Source organism: Monodelphis domestica, chromosome 2 (genome assembly GCF_027887165.1).
Source record: "Monodelphis domestica isolate mMonDom1 chromosome 2, mMonDom1.pri, whole genome shotgun sequence".
Lineage (NCBI taxonomy): Eukaryota > Metazoa > Chordata > Mammalia > Didelphimorphia > Didelphidae > Monodelphis > Monodelphis domestica.
This window is the reverse complement of record NC_077228.1, coordinates 243,001,099-243,021,268: the sequence shown is the minus strand read 5'-3', so window position 1 is coordinate 243,021,268 and position 20,170 is coordinate 243,001,099.

Genomic DNA, 20,170 nt, shown 5'->3' with positions numbered 1-20,170 from the left:
GATTCCAAGCTACTTTGAGGGAAGCCAGAGCAGGAAATTGCCCAGCCTTGGAAGTTCAGGAAGGCCTGAACAGGGAGCTGCCTGGCCTTGGGAGTTTCAGAACCATAAATATGCCAAGACCCCAGCTGTAGTGGGTACCAGATAGCTACTTGGGCTCTCCTCATGTTACCTGTACCCAGAGCCTTACATATATTATTTCATTTGCGTGTCATGACATTGTTAGGGTCCGGGTATTCGCCCACCACCAAGGAAGACCCGTAGACAATGCAATCAGGCATTTTTTATGTTACTGGGTCTTCTCGGCCCTTACGTTCTTATCAGTGCAGCTGGGATCTCAGCATATTTGTGGCTCTGAACTTCCAAGGCCAGGCAATTCCCTGCTCTGGCCTCCCTCAACATCTCACTAACATGCATACTTACAGGTATTATTATCTCTTTTTTACATATGAGGTGTCTGAGGCTCATAACTATTAGGTGGTTTACCCATTGTCACATAGATGAGAAGTATCAGATATAAGATTAAAACCAACATCTTCTTAATTCCTGATCCATTACTCATTGCAATATACCATACTGAACTGGTCATATGTCCCTAGTACCTCACGGAGAATTCATTTGTTGACTATTTCCTTAATTTATTCAGCATTCTATAGTACTGCTGAGTTAGCAATGGGCCGTGGCTCTCTTCATTCTAACTTTCTTCTTGAGATTCACAGCAGGCGCCTGGGACTTCAAAGCATGTCAGGGAACAATCCTTGCTCAGAATAACCAAGTTCTTAACTTTCCACTGACACCTAATCCTCTCACTGTGTCACTGAGAAAAGGCACTTGATCCAGAAGCCAGCTGCTGAAGAGGATGACTTCATGCTGAAAGCAGAGGGGAGATCTGAAGAATGCTGTTTCCTGGTCTATGAGACACTGTTTCTATTTACATCAGAAATAAAGGACAGAGGAAATAAAACTCAGAGGAAAGCGTGAGTTGCATACAAGAAGATAGAACAAAGTTTCCATCTTTATATCTACTGATTTACGTTGTGTTCTTGGGGCATAGGACATTTCTTTCTGCCTTAATTAGTAGTAAGTTCAGTTCTTAGTTATGGGTGTGGTAATAAAATTCTGCTGTGCAGGGGTTAAAAGAATCATGACTGCTCCTGTCTTTAAGAGAAAGCTAATTAAATAGTACTAATATGCCTCATAACATTAATGGAAAAAGATGACATTTTTTTCACGAGGAAATTTTCCCCTTGGAGTGCCAAAATGCTTGAAAAAATTAATGTTTGTTTTCCTAAAATATATTTTGCATATTTCTTCCACACTGAAAATTATTTAAGAAAATAATCTAATCTTTTTTTTTATGATTATTCATTATGTACATTAAATACTGAGCTGTGACACATAAGATTCTTAGGGACTGAAGTATGTGGAGCCATATTAAAATGCTCCAAACTATTTTTATGTCTTTATATACATGAATGTATGTATGTTTTTCTGTCTCCTCTTGTAGTCAGGATGCTAGCTGTCATTTTTTTTTATATTATTACTATGCCTGCCTCTAGGTACACATTCATGTCTTCCTTCTAATTAACAGAAAAACTCTTTACCCATATAAAGATGTAATTCTTACATGATATGGATAATTATGAGGTCTATCCCTTTCTTCCATAGGTCAAAAAGAGAGTCCTCTTTTCCATCACTAACAGCAGCGTGGAGGAGGGTCACTCAAGGACTAGAACCATTGATGCTTAGTGATCTCCCTTTAGCCTCCAAAAGCAGTTATTAAATAGAACTGTATTTATCTATGATTCCTCAAATATCTCTAGCATAGGGGTGTAAATGAGATATTTTTTAAAAAAAGAAAAGTTGCTTCCCTTATCACTAGTTTAGCCCCTTCCCACCAAATGCTAATTACACACAGCAAAATCACTAATAGTGAATGTTGAGTAAATCCATTTATTTGAAGCAAAATAGCAAACTGAAATCAGAGAAATTCTTCATATTAGAATTTATCAAAGAAAATAAAAGAGTAAATGAGATCTTAAAGTGAAGGCAAAATAAGATCTCAACTCAGACCACAAAAGAAGAGTTTCATCTTGGGGAGAACCATTCTCAGTGTCTAGAGCTGTGGTAGCGAATCTATGGCATATGTGCCAGAGAGGGCATGTAGAACCCTCTCTATGGGCATGCATACCATCGCCAGCCAGAGTGTGTTACTATAAAGGGAGAGGGACTCCAGCCAAGCTGCTCCCTTCCCCCTCTTAACTGTGTCTGAGGCCATTCCTTATTTCACCTGCCCCTCTGCCCAGCAGCCCAATGGGGTCTCTTCCTCCCTCCCCTGTCTGGGGTAAGGTGGTAGGGTGGGGATGAGGGGTTGCCCTCAGTCTCTTGGGGGAGATGGGGCATAGCATAGTCTCTAAAAGTTTTGCCATCACTGGTCTAGAGTAATAAGTGCTAGAAGTCAAGGGGCATGCTGAAATTCACTTCCATACAAATGTGAGGTTCTAAGGTTTCCAGTGTGACATTCAAAAATTTATACCTCTACATGAATGTAAAGGATTATTACTATGCTATAAGAAATGATGAAAATGATAAATAAAGAGAAGCAAGGAAAGACATAACAATTGTTGCAAAGTGAAATAAGCAGAGCCAGAAAACAACATGTACAATGATTACAATAATGTAAAGGGGAAGAACAAGCACAAGAATATTCTAAAATTATGAAGTGCAGGCAAAGAAGAAACCTTCCAACATTCTTTTGTGGAGTGCATGGAGTACTACATTTAATGACAGATTTTTTTCAATATATTAATTGATTTTTCCTGAATTATTTTTATCTTTATCTTTTTCTATTTTTAATTTTTTTTTGTTTTAAGAGATCTATTTTTTTAAAAAGTTTATGTATTGACTCTCTCTTTTGACTAGAATTCATTCAAACTCCTCTCTTAATGTGCCCCTGTAAACAAATGAAATAAATCTCTTTCCATAATCAGGATTCCTTGTTCCTTCTTCCCTTTCCTTCCTCCCAGCAAGAAGCATAGTCTACACTTCCCCACCTTGTCTGGAAAGGAGTGGATGTTACATGGACAGATTTATATGAACCTTGAGTCTTTTTTATCTGGTAGGGAAACTCCCTGGCTGCCTCCCTGAATTAGGGAAGCAATTAGGAATTAACTACACAGCAGCCATATGCTATTTGCCTAGACATGTGGTATTAGAAATTATTCCATGTGCAATATTTGATATTTCACATACACACATTTTGCTTGAAAAACAAGAATGACAAAAATTGACAGGAGGTTAAGTCACGTAATAGCCTCAACCCTCACCTTCTCTTGACCTATAAAAGTCTAGTCTCCAAGTATTATCAGACTCATTCAATTAACCAGGAACTTTTATTTACTTACTATGTATTAGCCACTATTCTACAATCTGTAAATACAAAGAAAAAAGCAAAAGTAGTTCCTGCCTTCAAGGAAATTGCAGTTTAATGGTTGGGGTGAAATAACCTCAATCAAATGTACAAGATAAATACAGAGTAGATATAAGGTAATTTCAGTGGAGAAGGCACTAAAAGTTGGATTAGAACCCTGACTTGAAGCCCAATAGTTTATCCGCTACACTATGTTGCTAGGTTGTGAAGAGTTTTAAAGGTCAGTCTAAAATTATGTTTGATCTTGGTGGAAATAAGAAGCTAACTGAATATGTGTTTGTGGGATTGGAGGTGGGGTGATGTGATCAGAAAAATCAATTTGGCTACATTACATGGAAGATGGATGGATAGGAGTAAGAAGAGATAGGTTTTGTAAACAATATAATGAGTTCTGTTTTGAACATGTTGAGTTTGAGATGCCTATGGGGCATCCAACTAGGCCTGGACAAATGGATATGGAAATCATCTGCATAGAATGATCATTAAACCTAAGGGTGCTGACGAGGTCAACAAGTGAATGAAAAGAGAGAAGGTTCTGGGACAGAGAAACTAGAAATGCCAATACTTGGTAGGAATGATATTAATATATACACCTATCCAGTGTCAAACTTACCTTTTACTCTAAAGGGTACCTCCATTGTTCAATGCCTAAGCTTGCAAATTAGATGTCATCCTCAACTGCTCATTATCCCTCACCCACAATATCCAATCTGTGGACAAGACCTGTTAATTTCCCCTTTGCAACATATTTTGAATACTCTTCTTTCCCTTTTCTGACAGTCACACCACCTAGGTGCAGGCTCTCATTTCCTCACACTTAGACTATTGAAATACCCTCCTTGTGGGTTCACCTGCCCCAAGTCTCTCTCATTCCAGTCCATCCTCCTTTCAGCTGCCAAAATAAGTTTTCTGAAGGGCATGTACAACCATGTCACCTTACTCCTTAATGAAGCCCAGTCGTTCCCTTTCATCTTCAATATTAAATATAAAATCCTGCTAGACATTTAAAAAATGTCTTCATTCCTATTCCCTCTTCCATTTTCCAGGCTTTTTACACCTTATGCCATCTTCCCACCACATACTCTTCCAGTGACATTGACCTTGCTGTTTCACTTCTTGGCTGTGGACATTTTCACTGGCTGTTCTCCATGCCTGGAATATTCTTCTTCTTCATATTCACTTCCTGGATTCCTTCAAATTCCAGATAAAATATCATCTTCTATAGGAAACTTTTCCCAATCCTTCTTAATTCTAGCATCTTCCCTTTATAGATCATTTCTTAGTAATCCTGCACATGGTTGCTTATTTTCTTGTCTCCTGCACTACATTGTGAAACACTTGAGGACCATCTTTGGTCTTTCTTTGTATCCCAGAATTTAGCATAATGACTGACACAAAGTAGGAATTTAATAAATGCTTATTGATTGATGAACTTTAGTATGGAACTGGTTCACCAAAATGTCAAAATTAGATAGAAAGAAGTATGATTAGAGCCAGGATAATGGCTTGTGATAATACTGATGAACTGGGATTAATTATAGTAAGGACTAGGAGAGGAGTATGGTTTTTGGAAGATAAGAAAAAATTAAAGACCTAATAAAGTAAAGGTAATTCAGAATTTTTGAGTGTAAATAATGGCAAAACTTAAGAGTATGCCTATCCGTATAGTGGAATGGAGGAGCCATTGTAGCTGAATAGATTAAGAAACATGGAAGTTAGGGTATTTGAAAGAAAATCAACATGTTATAGTGAATTCTCAAAATGAAAACAGGAATTGGCATGGAGAGGAAGATTGTGATCCAGAAAATGAATGCATTGATATAAGATAGAGTCCCGAGACTTCCAGGTAAACATGGCTGCAATCTAGACGCCACATGCTTCCTCTCCCCGGCACTGAACAAAATAGACTATATCAAAGGAGCATAAAAATCACCTTTGGAGGAACCGAAGGACTCCCCAGTACCCCACAGAGGCGAAGGTACGTGGGGTTTGAACATTTCCACACTATAATAAAAAGGAAAAGCTTGCACAGAAACATGAACTGAGCCGCACTTCCCCCCCCCCCCCACCTTCCCCAACAAACCAGAGTGAGCTACCGGAGCGCTCACTGGGACAGAGAGTGAGTGGGGAACATCTCTGTCTGGGGGGGGGGGTGCACTCCAGGGTCCTTGAGATCTGGGGACTGCCAGGAAACAACGTGTCAGGGCAGTTTCACAGGAGAATCCTGCGCTGAGCAGAGGGGACCCACAGAGCTGTACTTGGGGCGGTTGCGCTGAGCACCAGGGCGGAGCTAAACACCAGGGGCAGACTACACGCTGATTATCTGGGCGGAGCTGAACACCTGGGCAGTTGGGCTGTGATCAGGGGCCCCGCGCTCTAAGAAACCTTGGAGGCTGGGAAGAACTAGTCTGAGGCAACCTAAATTCACAGAAAACCCACCCATATCACCCAGACACCAGACCAAAAAGGAAAAGAGAATAAAACTACCAAAGGGATGGCTCACATGGCCCAAAATCAAGCCTCCAGGAAGAAAGGGAAAAAGGTGACTATTGAAAACTTTTATGGTGGGAGTACCCAAGGAAAAGAAGAGAATGAGTATGAAATCCAAAAAAAATCAGAACATGCCTCCCAAAATGGAAACTATCAACAAGCTCTGGAAGATCTAAAACTGGAGATTACCCAAAAGATGGAAACCTTCTGGAAAGAAAAATGGGAGAAAGAGATCAGCAGTCTGATAGATAAGACTGCACAATTGGAGAAAGAGCTGGAAGCATCCAGTAGAAGGGCAGACAAAGCTGAAAAGCAAAACCAGTCCCTAACGACCAGAATTAAGCAACTCGAGGAAAGTGAGATCATAAAACAGCAAGAATCAATAAAGCAAAGCCAAAAAATTAATGAATTAGAAGAAAACATAAAATATCTCACTGAAAAGGTCACAGACTTGGAAAACAGAGGAAGAAGAGACAACCTCCGAATTATCGGTCTCCCCGAAAAACCAGAGATAAACAATAACCTTGATCTTATTCTACAGGAGATTATAGAAAAAAATTACCCACACATTCTGGAGCAAGGGGTCAAAATAGAAATAGAAAGGGTTCATAGAACACCCCCTATACTAAATCCCCAAAAGACAACCTCCAGGAATGTAATTGCCAAATTCAAGAGCTTCCAAGAAAAGGAGAAAATCCTACTAGAAGCCAAGAAGAGGAGCTTCAGATATAGGGGGGCTCTCATAAGGATCACACATGACTTAGCGGCTAACACACTAAGAAACCTCAAAGCATGGAACACAATATTTAGAAAGGCAAGAGAGCTGGGTCTCCAACCAAGAATCAACTACCCAGCAAAACTGACTATATACTTCCAGGGGAAAGTATGGGCATTCAATAAAATAGAAGATTTCCAAGCATTTGCTAAGAAAAGACCAGAACTTAGTGGAAAATTTGATATCCAAGCACAGAAAGCAAGAGAAACATGAAAAGGTAAATATGAAAGAAAGGGAAAAGGAGATAAATCTTATCTTTTTTTTAAAGTCAAACCCTCTTCTATAAGGACTACATTTACATCAAATTATATTTATTAATATGTGGGGAAAATGTTTGTGTAACTCTCAAAAATTGTATGCATCATAAAAGTAGTTAGAAGAAACATGCATAGGGAAAGATTGGGGCATCAAGAAGATTTGGTGAAAGTGGGAACAAAGAAAGGAAAAGGGAGGGGGGGAACCGTCAGTAATACTAAGATTTACTTCAAGAAATATGGGAGGACTTAATAGAATAATCTTTCCCATATAAAGATACACATGGGAAGGGGAGGGGAAGAACTCACATATGAGAAGGAGAGGAAGAGAGTGTGAAGTGGAATTACTTAAACCTTACTCTCAATGAAATCAAATCTGAGAGGGAAGAACATCTAGATCTAGTGGGATCCTGAATTCTATCTTATCCAACAGGGTAAGAAAGATAGGAAAAATAAGGAGGGGGAGAGGGGAGGGAGTATAAAAGGGGAGGGAAGGATAGAGGGGAGGGGAAGGGAGCATAAAAATGGAGGGGCTAGAAAGGGAAGCATATCAAGGGAGGGGACTAGGGGGACTGACCTAAAGTAAATTACTGGTTCAAAAGGATATAGCTAAAGAAGAAAGGTCAGAACTAGGGGAAGATAACAAAATGCCAGCGAATCCACAAGTGACAATCATAACTTTGAACGTGAATGGGATGAACTCACCCATAAAACGTATACAAATAGCAGATTGGATTAGAACCCCAAACCCTACCATTTGTTGTCTTCAAGAAACACATATGAGGCGGGTTGATACTCACAAGGTTAGAATTAAAGGTTGGAGTAAGACCTTTGGGGCCTCAACTGATAGAAAAAAGGCAGGAGTTGCAAACAAAGCCAAAGCAAAAATAGACCTGATCAAAAGGGATAGGGAAGGTAAATATATTCTGTTAAAAGGGAGTATAGACAATGAGGAAATATCACTAATCAACATGTATGCACCAAATGGTATAGCATACAAATTTTTAATAGAGAAACTAGGAGAATTGAAGGAAGAAATAGACAGTAAAACCATATTAGTGGGAGACTTGAACCAACCACTATCAAATTTAGATAAATCAAACCAAAAAATAAACAAGAAAGAGGTAAAAGAGGTGAATGAAATCTTAGAAAAATTAGAGTTAATAGACATATGGAGAAAAATAAATAGGGACAAAAAGGAATACACCTTCTTTTCAGCACTACATGGCACATTCACAAAAATAGATCATACACTAGGTCACAGAAACATGGCACTCAAATGCAGAAAAGCAGAAATCATATATGCAGCCTTTTCAGATCACAAGGCAATAAAAATATTGATTGGTAAGGGTACATAGAGAGCAAAATCAAAAATTAATTGGAAATTAAATAATATGATACTCCAAAATTGGTTAGTTACAGAAGAAATCATAGAAACAATTAATAATTTCGTTGAGGAAAATGACAACGGCGAGACATCCTTTCAAACCTTATGGATGCAATCAAGGCAGTACTTAGAGGAAAATTCATATCCCTGAGTGCATATATTAACAAATTAGGGAGGACAGAGATCAAGGAATTGGAAATGCAAATCAAAAAACTTGAGAACAAACAAATTAAAAACCCCCAGAAGAAAACCAAACTAGAGATACTAAAAATTAAGGGAGAAATTAATAAAATCGAAAGTGATGGAACTATTGAGCTAATAAACAAGACTAGAAGCTGGGACTTTGAAAAAACAGACAAAATAGACAAAGTACTGGTCAATCTAATTAAAAAAAGGAAAGAAGAAAGGCAAATTAACAGCATCAAGGATGAAAAGGGGGACATCACCTCCAATGAAGAGGAAATTAAGGCAATCATTAAAAACTACTTTGCCCAACTATATGGCAATAAATATACCAACCTAGGTGATATGGATGAATATTTACAAAAATATAAATTGCCTAGACTAACAGAAGAAGAAATAAATTTCTTAAATAATCCCATATCAGAAAAAGAAATCCAACAGGCTATCAAAGAACTTCCTAAGAAAAATCCCCAGGGCCTGATGGATTCACCAGTGAATTCTATCAAACATTCAAATAACAGCTAACTCTAATACTATACAAACTATTTGATATAATAAGCAAAGAGGGAGTTCTACCAAACTCCTTTTATGACAGAAACATGGTACTAATTCCAAAGCCAGGCAGGCCAAAAACAGAGAAAGAAAATTATAGACTAATCTCCCTAATGAATATAGATGTAAAAATCTTAAATAGGATAATAGCAAAAAGACTCCAGCAAGTGATCAGAAGAATCATTCACCATGATCAAGTAGGATTCATACCAGGGATGCAAGGCTTGTTCAATATTAGGAAAACCATCCACATAATTGACCACATCAACAAGCAAACCAACAAAAATCACACGATTATTTCAATAGATGCAGAAAAAGCCTTTGATAAAATACAACACCCATTCCTATTAAAAACACTGTAAAGCATACGAATAGAAGGGCCTTTCCTAAAAATAATAAACAGTATATATCTAAAACCAAAAACTAATAATCATCTGCAATGGGGATAAACTAGATCCATTCCCATTAAGATCAGGAGTGAAACAAGGATGCCCATTATCACCTCTAATATTTGACATTGTACTAGAAACACTAGCAGTAGCAATTAGAGAAGAAAAAGAAATTGAAGGCATTAAAATAGGCAAGGAGGAAACCAAGCTATCACTCTTTGCAGATGATATGATGGTCTACTTAAAGAATCCTAGAGAATAAACCAAAAAGCTAGTCAAAATAATCAACAACTTTAGCAAAGTTGCAGGATACAAAATAAACCCACATAATTCATCAGCATTTCTATATAATTCCAAAACAGCTCAGCAGCAAGAACTAGAAAGAGAAATCCCATTCAAAATTACCTTAGACAAAATAAAATACTTAGGAATCTATCTCCTGAGGCAAACACAGGAACTATATGAACACAACTACAAAACACTTTCCACACAACTAAAACTATACTTGAACAATTGGAAGAATATTAACTGCTCATGGGTAGGACGAGCCAATATAATAAAAATGACCATCGTACCCAAACTCATCTATCTATTTAGTGCCATACCCATGGAACTTCCAAAAAATTTTTTTACTGATTTAGAAAAAACCATGACAAAGTTCATTTGGAAGAACAAAAGATCAAGGATATCCAGGGAAATAATGGGAAAAAAATACAAAGGAAGGGGGCCTTGCAGTCCCAGATCTCAGACTATATTACAAAGCAGCGGTCACCAAAACAATCTGGTACTGGCTAAGAGACAGAAACGAGGATCAGTGGAATAGACTGGGGGCAAGCAACCTCAGCAAGACAGTATATGACAAACCCAAAGATCCCAGCTTTGGGGACAAAAATCCACTATTTCATAAAAACTGCTGGGAAAATTGGAGGACAGTGTGGGAAAGGTTAGGTTTAGATCAATACCTCACACCCTACACCAAGATAAATTCAAAATGGGTGAATGATTTGAACATAAAGAAAGAAACTATAAGAAAATTAGGCGAACACAGAATAGTATACATGTCAGACCTTTGGGAAGGGAAAGGCTTTAAAACCAAGCAAGACTTAGAAAGAATTACAAAATACAAAATAAATAATCTGGAATACATCAAATTAAAAAGGTTTTGTACAAACAAAACCAATGTAACTAAAATCAGAAGGGAAGCAACAAATTGGGAAACAATCTTCATAAAAACCTCTGTCAAAGGTTTAATTACTCAAATTTACAAAGAACTAAATCAATTGTAGAAAAAAATCAAGCCATTCTCCAATTGATAAATGGACAAGGGACATGAACAGGCAGTTCTCAGCCAAAGAAATCAAAACTATTAATAAACACATGAAAAAATGCTCTACATCTCTTATAATCAGAGAGATGCAAATCAAAACAACTCTGAGGTATCACCTCACACCTAGCAGATTGGCTAACATGACAGCTATGGAAAGTAATGAATGCTGGAGGGGATGTAGCAAAGTAGGGACACTAATGCATTGCTGGTGGAGTTGTGAATTGATTCAACCATTCTGGAGGGCAATTTGGAACTATGCCCAAAGGGTGATAAAAGACTGTCTGCCCTTTGATCCAGCAATAGCACTGGTTTATAGTATAGTTTGTATCCCAAAGAGATAATAAGGAAAAAGACTTGTACAAGAATATTCATAGCTGCACTCTCTGTGGTGGCCAAAAATTGGAAAACAAGGAGATGCCCATCTATTGGGGAATGGCTTAACAAATTGTGGTATATGTTGATGATGGAATACTATTGTGCTAAAAGGAATAATAAAGTAGAGGAATTCCATGGAGAATGGAACAACCTCTAAGAAGTGATGCAGAGAGAAAGGAGCAGAACCAGGAAATCATTATACACAGAGACTGATACACTGTGGTACAATCGAAGGTAATGGACTTCTCCATTAGTGTCAATGCAATGTCCCTGAACAATCTGCAGGTATCTAAAAAATATTATCCACAAGCAGAGGATAAACTGTGAGAGTAAAATCAATGAGGAAAAGCAACTGCCTGACTACAGGGGTGGAGGTGATAGGACTGAGGAGAGACTCTAAATGAAAACTCTAATGTAAATACCAAGACAACATGGAAATGGGTTAGAAACAGGAACACATGTGATACCAGTGGAATCGTGCGTTGGCTATGGGAGAGGGAAAGGTGGTGGGGGCGGGGGAGGAAAAGAAAATAATCTTTGTTTCCAGTGAATAATGTTTGGAAATGACCAGATTAAAAAAGAAAAGTGTGAGAGAGAAAAAAAAAAGATAGAGTGAGTCCCATGGTGTCAATAAACAACAGCTTTAAGTATCTGAAAGATAATTTTTAATCAAATGAACCTCAGAAGAAGAGAGATTGGTGAATGATGGAAGCTAAGGGAGAATCTAGAAGCAATAAAAGAGAGCAAGGAGAACTGGAACTTCCTGATCAAGAGCAGTGAGTAAAGGGTATGAATGAAAGTGCAACCAGCCTTAGAAAAGGTAGGGGTACAATGTCTTTAGGAGGAAGCCAAGTAGGTATCAGTGCATATCAGAGATTGAAGGAGTAAGATTAAAAAACTGTATAAGATGAGAGAAATTTTCTCAATGGATTGTTTCAATTTTCACTTTGCCATCTTCTTTGAATATATGTGAATTTTCATGATTTAAAAAAATAAGGTGGCGGTCAGCTGGATAGCTCAGTGAACTGAGACCCACTTAGTCTTAGTTTCAAAAATGGCCTCAAATACTTCCTAGCTGTGTGACCCTAGGCAAGTCACTTAACCCCCATTGCCTAGCCCTTACCACTCTTCTGCCTTGTAACCAATACACAGTATTGATTCTAAGACAAAAGGTAAGGATTTTAAAAAAATATGTGACACAGAGAGTTAGGCCTAAATACAAGAAGTCCCTGGATAAAATCTGACCTCAGACACTTCCTAACTATGTTTCCTTGGACAAGTCACTTAACCCCATTTGCCTAAGTCTTCTGCCTTGGAAGTGATACTTGTATCAATTCTAAGATAGAAGGTTAAAAAATAATAAAAATATAATATTCAGGGTTTTTTTTCTCTAAATTCTTAGGTTATCTCTCCTTGATCTATTTTCCAAGTCAGTTTTTCTTTTCGGTAGATGATACATTATTTGGTATTCTATTTCTCTTATCTTTTGATTTTGTTTTTGATTGTGTCATGACATCATTGATTTTTGTATGATTCATTTTAACTTTTAGGGGATCTGTTACTTGGATAAAGTTGTATGCCTTCTGTACTTCACTATTTATTCTCCTTCTAAAGCATTCTTTATTTTTTAGCACCTGCTTCCTTTCATTAAGGAATCCTAGTAGGCCTTACAGTCAGGCTTTGCTTGTTTAAATATTTCTTATAGAGGCTGTAGACATATTTTTATTCTTCTAGATTTGTGACTTTGAAGGCCTCTTATCAAAATACTTCTTTATTATTAGTTTCTTCTGTTTTACCATTTTACCCTGAATCGAGACTTTGTGTTAAAACCAAGAAATGTGTGAATAGTATAGCCTTGTTTAGGTCCCATTGGGATTCTTATTTTTAAAAATAAATTTGTATTGATATTATTTCTTTTTCTATCACCAAAATTTATTTCAATATTACTTTCCTTTTTCTATCTCAAAGAGTGACCCTAAAAAAACCCTAAATTTTTAGAGGATAAAAAAAGAAGAAAATCAGCAAAATCAATCCATACATCATAAAGTCTGAAAATATATGCAGTTTCAGAACTGTGAACCTCCCAACTCAACAAAAGGATGGAATGGTAGTGTCTTTTCAGTATGTGTTCTTTAGGGACATGCTGTTATTTCATGCTTATTGTTCTTTCCTTTTACATTATTTTAGCCATTATATATGCTGTTTTCCTATCTCTGCTTACTTCACTTTATGTCAATTTATGTCTTTCCATGCTTCTTTGCATTAATCATTTTCTTCATTTTATACAGCACAGAACTATTCTGTTACATTCACATAGCAGTGTGCCAGACCAGAGCCCAGGTAGACTTGAACAAATATGGGAATTAAGTTTCAAATTATGGGGACATGCCCCATCAAGTCCATTGAGCTGCAGAGTTTATTACTCTAAATACTGCTAAGGGTGGGCCTTCCCAAGGTAAGAATTTTCTCTCTTTCCTGGTTTGAGTTTAGATCATACTTTGCCTCCAGCTAAAGATCTTTTTTGTTTCTTTTGGTTCATTCCTTAAATTAAAGTAATAATCCATTGCATCCATGTACAAAAAGTTGTTTATTCCCTATTTGATGGGCATCTATTTTATTTCTAGTTCTTTACTACAACAAAAACTGCTGCTATGAATATTTTCGTATATACAGAGGCTTTTTGCTTACCGATTACCATATTAATAGTGGTATATTTCAGGTAGTGGAATATTGGTCAAGAAATGTGGACATTTTGGTTACCCTCTTTGCATAATTCCAAAATGATTTGCAAAGTGGTAGTACTGATTTACTCACTACATGCACTACACCAGCAATACACTAATGTGCCTATTTTCCTACAATATCTCTAACATTGACTATCCCATGCTTGTGTTGTCCTTTCAGGTTTACTAGGTGTGAAGTAAAATTTTAGGGTGATATTTTAAAATTTGATTTGTCTTATTAGTAATTTAAAGCATTTTTTCATATGGTTGTTCATAGTTTGCAATTCTTTTGAGAACTATTTATGCATATCTGTAAAAAACTTATTAGGAAATGGCTTTTGATTATATCTAAATCTGTATCTATACACACACACACATAGTTTATGCATATACACACTATGTGTTAGTGGTCTTATATACCTTGGATATCAAACCTTTATCTGAGAGATTTAGTACATAGTTTTTCTCATTTGATCTCTTCCCTTCTTAATCCAGAAGCATTAATTTTGTTTCGGCAAAAGCTTTTTGTATTTAATGTAGTAAAAGTTTTACATTTTGTCTTTCATAATTGCCCCTATCTCTTGAATGGTAAAGAATATGCCTCCTATTTGTATCTGCTAAAAGTATAGAATCTATTTCTCTTCTAATTTTTTATAGCATGATTTTTAAAATATTACGGTCATATCTAGTTTGAATTTATTGTGGAATATGGCATAAGACTATGGCTATTTTCTGCAACTGTTTTCTATCAGTTATTTTAGAATTTAAATAGTAAATTCTTTCCAAGTAAATTTATATATTCAGACAGCGAATAATTAAGTTTTGTTGGCTGGTGACTTGTAATGTAGTTTGAGGACTGGAAGTGGTATTCGCTCTTAATTCCTAAACTTAAAAAAAAAAACTTTTAAAATGTTCAATTATATATAGAAACAATTTTTGACAATTGTTTTCTGACATTGTGCAATTCCTATTCCTTCAATCTCTCCTTCCTCTTTACCTCCCCAACGCAGTAGTCTGAGGTAGGTTATTCCAGTACTATTATGCAATATGTATTTCCATATTCCTCATACTATGACAGAAGACACATACCACACATACAATAAAAGTTTTGTGGAGTAAATAAAAGAAAAGATGGCATGTGTTAAGCTGAAATCAGACTTCAACAGTTCTTTTTTGGCTATGGAGAACTTTTTTTTATCCTGAGTCTCTTGGGGTTATCTCGGAACCTTGTTTTGCTGATAATAGTTAAGTCCTTTACAATTGATTATTATACAGTATTTCTGTTACTGTATATTTTGTCCTTCTGTTCTGTTCACTTCAGTTTGCATCAGGTTATATAAGTCTTTTAGTTTTTTCTGAACTCAGTCTATTTATCATTTCTTATGGTGCAGTAGTACTCCATTACAACTTGTTCAGTCATTCGTCAATTGATAAACACTCCCCAGTTTCCAATTCTTTGTAATACAAAAAGAGCTGTTATAAATATTTTTATACAAATAGATCCTTTCCCTTATACCTGAAGGAATTTAAAGTGGAAGAATGGAGTAATATTAGTTTTTGAAATTGCGGCCTTGCGGGCGAGAGAAGCCACAAGGTAGAAAGATAGAGAAAGGATAGGATTTTAGGATACCGCGAGGGGCATGGTGGAGCCAAGTTAAAGATATGAGATGGCAGAAATGAGTCAGAAAACCAGGCCTCATTGATTATAATGGAGCCACAGTGAAACTTCGATCAGTGGACCTCTCAGAAGGCTAATTCCGTCCAAAGATCCAAATTTAATACCACACAGGTCGGAGACATGATAGAGAAAAGAAAGTGCCTGGCCAAAGGCCAGGTCCCAGGTGAGAGAGATAGAGAAGGAAAGGAATTAAAGATGGAACTTGGCCATACAGCAAGGACAGGCATCAGTGAGAGCTGAGATCCAAGAGAGGGCGGAGATTGCTGTGGCTGCTTTTAATGTCTTTGATATGCAAATATACACAATATATAGGGATGATTATCATTGGTTAACGACAAGGTATAGGTGTGATTTATCTTAGCCAGGTGAGCACAAAGAAACCTGTTTTTCCTCCTCACCTGGGAGAAACTGGGGTCAAGGGTCAGAGGCTTTCCTAGTCATGTGCAAGACTGAGCATGCTCTCTTCTAAGCCACTCTGTACATACTGTTTCCCTTGCCCATAGCTAGGTGTGGACTGCTACAGAAATATAATTACATAAATTTTGAAAAAGGTTGCTCTGTGCTTTTAGTTTTTAGAATTTTTAATACAGGAGAATGTCATACTTTGTCAAAAACTTTTTCTGTATCTCTTGAGATAATCATGTATGTTTGGATATTTTAATTTTTTATACTTTTTAATTATGGTAATTGTTTTCCTGATTCTGAGCCATCTTTGAATTCCCAATATAAATCCAACATGGTAATAATAAATAATTTTTAGATGAATTGTAGTTTGATAAGCTTTTATTCAGAATTTTAAAATTAATATACATTAATGTTATTGGTCTATGTTTCTTCTTTGCCTTTCATTTTCTGGTTTGGCTATTATGAATTATTTTTTCCAAAATAGCATAGAAAGATTTATTCCTCAATTTTTATAAATTATTTGTGTATTTGTTCACGTTTTTCTTTAAAGGTTTGATAGAATTTTTCTTTACATAATTAGATCTAGCTATAAATATACTCATATTTTCATCAGGACCAGATTTTTTTTCTCCTCTTGTAAGTTTCTTTGTAGGTAATTCTATTTCCATTTCTGATATTGGATCATTTAAGAACTGTATTTTGTTGTTCAGGTATTGAAAGCACTTTTTCTTTTGTGTTCTCAGTTTTGCTGGCATGTGCATTGTAGGTTCTGATAATTCTTTTGAACTCTTTTGGTTATGTTGTGATTCCACCTTGTTCATTTGCTATTTTGAATGTTCTCCTTCATGATCCAAGTTGCCCCAAACCTCAATGAAAAGGGGACAAAGGCAGAAGCTCAACAACCCCTGGGGAGGGATCCAACTTAATCTAGACCTTGTTTACAGGGTCTTTACAGATTTCCAGTTGAGTAGAGCCCAGCTTAATCCTCTTGAGAACAAATGTTTCAAGAGAAGGAATTCAATTTTAAATTTAGGGTAAGGAATGACAGAGAAGAAATTTATATTAATAATCAAATAATAACAACATTTAAATAAATTTTCCTTTCTTAAAAAGTCAGATCTTTATTTATATTTTAAATTCTTACCTTCTGTTTTAGAATTGATACTAAGTATCTATTCCAAGGCAGAAGAGCAGTATGGACTAGACAATTGGAATTAATTGACTTGCCAAGGAGTCACACAGCTAGGAAGGGTCTATCTGAAGTCAAATTTGAACCCAGGTCTTCCTGACTCTAGGACTGGTTTTCTATCTACTGAGTCACATAGGTGCCCCAGGCTAGATCTTTAGGTCAAATTGTATATGATAAAAGTATATAATAAGGATAAATATAAGGACATATGTTGCTTTAAGAAACTGACTTCATAAACACAACATGGGGAAAAGTATGGTTAGACAGAAATCTGAAAAAGAGCTGAGGGTTTACATGGATTGCATGGTCAATTTGAGTCAACAGTGTGATATAGCAGTCAAAAATGGGATCTTCTGTTGCATTGAGAGGATTAAGGAAGGGTGCTTGAATGGTGACACAGACTTTAATTTCTTTACATATGATAATCATTTAAAGGAACTAGGCATGTTTAACATGAGGTAAAAAAGACTCGAGGGACAAGTTTGTTATTTTTGAGTTCCACTAAAATTTGACATAGGTTTTCCCAGAAAGCAATGTATTGTGTAAAATCCTAATAAAAAACCTCAGTACTTATGGGGGAAATGGGTCTGGGGCATAATGCTTAAAATTTTGTCAGTGACATAAAAAAAGATAAGAAATTAATCAAAACTGGCAGTTCCATACATGTCAAATGCTTAAGCAATACATAAATTCCAGAATAAATCGTGACTCTAACCTTGTCCTCTGGTTTCTGCTCAGTCTGATCCTGGTATGAACAAGTTGGGCAGCCTCAGGCAGGAGGTCTTAGCAAAAGGGAGTAGGGTGTGGGGGTAGGTGGTATGGATTAGCCCTTCTCTACTCACAAGCTCCTACTTCATCAGAAGATATAATAAACATGGCACTTTACCTTGAAAAAGAACTGATGTTTACTTGTGAATGTCTGCACATGAAAAAATGTTCTAAATCTCTTATAATTGGAGAAATGCAAATCAAAACAATTCTGAGGTACCACCTCACACCTAGCAGATTAGCTAACATGACAGCAAAGGCAAATAATAAATGTTGGAGAGAATGTGGCAAAATTGGGACATTAATGCATTGCTGGTGGAGTTGTGGCATCCAACCATTCTGGATGCCAACTTGGAACTATGCCCAAAGGGAGCTAAAAGACTGTCTGCCCTTTGATCCAGCCATAGCACTGCTGGGTTTGTGCCCCAAAGAGATAATAAGGCAAAATACATGTATAAGAATATTCATAGCTGCGTTCTTTGTGATGGCAAAAAATTGGAAAATGAGGGGATGCCCTCCAATTAGGGAATGACTGAACAAATTGTGGTATATTTTGGTGATGGAATACTATTGTGCTAAAAGGAATAATAAAGTGGAGGAATTCCATGGAGACTGGAACAACCTCAAGGAATTGATACAGAGTGAAAGGAGCAGAACCAGGAGAACCTTATACACAGAGACCTATACACTATGGTACAATCTAATGTAATAGATTTTTCTACAAGCAGTAATGCAATGATCCAGGACAATTCTGAAGGACTTATGAGAAAGAACACTATCCACATCCAGAAAAAGAACTATGGGAGTACAAACACAAAAGAAAAACAACTGCTGGATTACATGGGTTGGTGGGGATATGACTAGGGATGTATACTCTAAATGATCACCCTAATACAATTATTAATATAATAATATGGAAATAGGTCTTGACCAATGACAGAAGTAAAACCCAGTGGAATTGAGCATTGGCAGGATGGGTGTGGTGTGGAAGTGGGGGAGGTAAGGGAAAGAAGAAGAATCATGTAAAAATGGAAAAATATTCTAAATTAATTAATTAAATAAAAATTTTCAATTAAAAAATGAATATTGTGGCATGGTACCATTTCCATGTTCCTGATATTTCTGAGAAGAAACCCTGCAGAAGAAAACTCAAAATTTAAGTTAAGCTTAAAGTGTTCCTTGATAAATATATCAACCTCAGAACAAATTCCTGTTCCCAAACCATGTTATAGTAGAATTGACTAGTCAAAAGGCTGTGGAAGAAGGATTAGACTTGTTCTGCTTGGCTAGAGAGTAGACCCAATACATGGATATTACAAAGAAGTAAATTTCATCCTAATGTCAGGAAAAGCTTCCAAAAATTAAAGTTATTTAAAAGTAGACTTTAAAAGTGGACTATGAGACTTCTGGCACCTAGGTATTGCACCTTGTAGACCAATCTCCTATCTCTAGGCACAGTTTGGAGGTGTATCAGGGAAGGGCACATCCTCTGTCACTGAAGTAGGGCTGTAAATTCTGAATTGTTTTCTATTTGGCTGTAGTCATTGGATACGTTTCCTTCTTTAAAACAAAATTGGGGGGTCATTGAAATCTTTAAATCCAGTCTTACCTGCAATCTTAAGAGAAACCTGAGAAATATTTTTTATGGTATATAGGAAATGCCCTAAATTTGCCTTCCCCTTGCCACACCCACTCCTCTCCCCCATTCCCCTTCCCTGACAGCTGGTCTTTCCTAATTAGTCACATATATTAATAACAAAAACTCCTAGAAGCAGCTGTTGCTGAGAACACTGACAAATCTAATAGTTGCATGTCACTGAGTATTAGTTCGTTGGTCCTACTGGTGATTAGAAAAAGAACAAGTTGATAGAAATCTAATTAGAAGGAATGCTAGACAATTAAAGAGCATGACTTCTGGATCATCTTTAGCTATGAGATGAAAGTTGACCTGACTTAGAATTCCTTTCCTTCCTATAATATTCAGATTTTTTTTGTTAATAATCATAGTTTACATAAATATAGTACTGTCATTTAATTAAATTTAATCCAACAATTATCAAATACCCATTACATGTATGTCACTGTATTAAATATTGGTGATGCAAATATAAGACAAGACAGTCTCTGATCTCAGCTGGTTTATAATTTAATAGGGAATTTACAATCTAAAAAATTCATAATTTTCAAAACATTTCCAAATGAATTCATTTAATATTTATAACAAATTCCATGCATAAGTATTAATTTT